The sequence below is a fragment of the Lolium perenne genome, chromosome 3 (genome assembly GCF_019359855.2).
Source record: "Lolium perenne isolate Kyuss_39 chromosome 3, Kyuss_2.0, whole genome shotgun sequence".
NCBI classification, from domain to species: domain Eukaryota; kingdom Viridiplantae; phylum Streptophyta; class Magnoliopsida; order Poales; family Poaceae; genus Lolium; species Lolium perenne.
This window is the reverse complement of record NC_067246.2, coordinates 5306621-5309520: the sequence shown is the minus strand read 5'-3', so window position 1 is coordinate 5309520 and position 2900 is coordinate 5306621. Positions and strand designations below refer to the sequence as shown.

The window sequence follows — 2900 nt, the reverse complement described above, 5'->3', positions numbered from 1 at the left end:
CCGTACTAGCTAGTGCTACTGTTGTGTTTCACCAGAACGGCCAGTGTGAAGCAGCAAAAATTACTAGTAGCCTTTTGATACCGACCAAACAGAACGTAGTATTCAGAATCCTGGTACTAACCTGGCAGGATTAGTCTTCCATGAACCCGTAGCGGGCGATGCCGTGTATGGCGATGAAAGGCAATACGGAAGCGCACAAAACAACCCTGCCAATGCTCACACAGTGCCGACTGCCGCCGCCGGGGCGCGACAGCATAAAGGCCATTGTGGCCTCTCCTAGCCCTGAGGCGATGATGGCGGACAACACGACGTAGTAGGCAATAGTGTTGTCCCCGAAGACTAGACCCTTCGCTGGCATGTAGAGTGCCGCTCTTACGGCGGGAACCAGCGTGAAGAAGCTGATTGTCCATATGGACCTTATGAGCTGCACCGGAGCTAGAGGCGGGAGTCCAGTGGGAACCGACTGGTTTGAAGGCATGTCGATACTGGCATGATCACCGCCGCCGCCTCCCTGTTCAGATAAGCAGATTTTATGCTGTCAGCAACCATATGATGACCCCATATCATCCTTAATAAGCAAAATATTCATGTGTTGGTACGGCGAAAATTAAAATGCTAAAAGTTAAAATAAGTAGTTACTAGTATGAATACAACATAGTCCTGACACCCTCGGGCTTCGAGGACTCCATGTCCCACTAAAAAAGGCTACATACTCAATACCTTTAATTCTACAGTAGGAAACTATTCAAATCTGTATGGTAACTGTATACTTGAATTTTTTGTTCTGCCATTGGATTTCATACCACATTTCTTATGGGGCCTTATATATGGAAGTCTTCAGTTTCTACCGTACGCCAACATGTCAATACAACGATATTCAGATTTTTGTGTTCGGAAATGTTTACTAAGATAGACATCTTGAAGATGGGCCACAGAAAGCATATGGAGTTTCAAATATACTATAGTTTGGAAGTCATTGTTTTTTAGATAAGCCTATATTTCAGTGTAGATACTGATATTTAGTTGTTGTTATGAGCAACATACAAGAGCCAAATCGATGATTACGCCATGAGTTAATATTTTAGATTCATTTCTTCATTGGCATAATATCTTTTCTTAGAACATGATTCTAAATATCTTAAAATAGGGGTGGGCCTACGTTGGGCCAAGTGGGGGCTTATGCTCCCACTCAAATTCTATTTTTTTAACTATAAAGCCTAGTATTTTACTAATTAGGCACCCAGTCAGCCCAATAGTAGTGCCCCCACTCATTTTGGCCCCCACTTCAATTTTGTTCTGGGTCCGCCAATGTCTTAAATGACTTTTTCTATCTCTATTTGTTGATAATTAACATGCCACTGTACTGTCTACACAGAAGCGTTGTAGCCAATACTGTAGTCTACATCCCATTCAAGCACTCATATTTGCAACCAAAACAAAGCAAAAATCAAAATGGAAACAATCAACCAAAACAATGGATTTTTGATATTAGTTTGATTGATAATTTATATTTTTGTAAGTACTAATACCATCCAAAGTATAAATATGTTTTATTTGCTAATTGGCTTGGTGTTATCGGTTATTATGTCCTTGCTATGAAACATACTGCCATTTTCTATTATATCATGGAATTCCATTAAAACCATTTACAACCTGCAGGTATCTTCCCATGAAGAATAAAAGATGTACTCTACAGTTGCCATTTGTATGTAAGATATGAATTGATAGATATTGTTTATCTCGATTTGCGGTTTTATGTTAATTCGTGATTTAATTCTTGTTTAGGTAAAAATAGAACACAACAAGATGGGTTATACCTTTAGCTCCATTGAGTACGGGATTTATGCTAGGCAGTACAATGAACAAAGGAATTGAGGAAAATGATAGTGTTTCCAAGCTTCAACAGGTGAGTAATGACTTGATGTATAAATTTTCCTGTTCATAATGAGAGTATGAACTGGAACTAATGCGTATTTCATAAAAAAAAAATCCATATATACAAAGGTCGTATGTTTTGACACTTTGCAGCTATTTATATATATAATATGCCTCAGCTGTTACTCATTTAGTGTTTGATTCATGTTTGTGAACCATCCTGCTACTCTTGAAGTGAAAAAGCCTTATCGATCTTTTTCCATTTTGTCGAGAGCATATAAGCATTCATGTCTTCCCATTAGATGTTTCTACGGTATTAAGCATGTGCTCAGGGCCCTTATATGAAATAGATAAGGGCTAACTTTCTTGAGGTATTGGTGTAAAACTGTGTGATCACTTTCTCTGAAGGTGGCTGACATGGCAAACATGCGGGGTCCGAAGAAACGGGCGCCACCGTAAGCGGAGGATTCCGCGGCATGCTGCTTCCAGGCACAGAGAATGGCACATGAGGTGGTCGAGACATGTGTGGCGTGGTAGTTCCAAAGAAACAGGTACCTTTGGCGGAGGAGGCAGCGGTGACAGTACATGCAGCAGTGTGCTGCTTCCGCAGAGCGGGAGGCGGATGGGTGGCAGCCGATGTGCTGTGCGTGGTTCAACGCACATATACAACCTCCACTATTGAATGTTTCCATTATGGTATTAAGTTGTTGCAGAGACTAGATGTAATTGATATCTATCAATATTAATATATTCCTTTTATGGAAAAATTGACTGTTTCCAGGCAGCATCTTCTCACATTCTCAAGTAGCAGCTGCGTAGGAATAGATCCAGACAACACACAAAGTTGTATGTTTCCTGCTACGTATGAGTCGTCTATCCCTTGTCCGCTTATCGCGAGCACCAGCACCGCTCCTTTGTCTCTACTATGTTGCCTGGACTCCTTTCCTCTACTTGGGTCGTTGGTAGATTAGGCATGTTTCCTACTTGGGCTTAGAATGGTACTGGAGGTTGCACCCGTCTTTCCT

The 2900-nt window shown here is 41.2% G+C and overlaps 1 long non-coding RNA gene across 1 annotated transcript; it reads left to right on the top strand.

The window, feature by feature from the left end:
• Positions 1–1785: 1785 nt before the first annotated feature.
• Positions 1786–2662, top strand: LOC127325523 (uncharacterized). The gene is made up of 2 exons (XR_007867206.2): positions 1786–1906; positions 2284–2662. It is a non-coding gene; the product is annotated as an uncharacterized lncRNA (long non-coding RNA).
• The last annotated feature ends 238 nt before the right edge of the window (positions 2663–2900 follow it).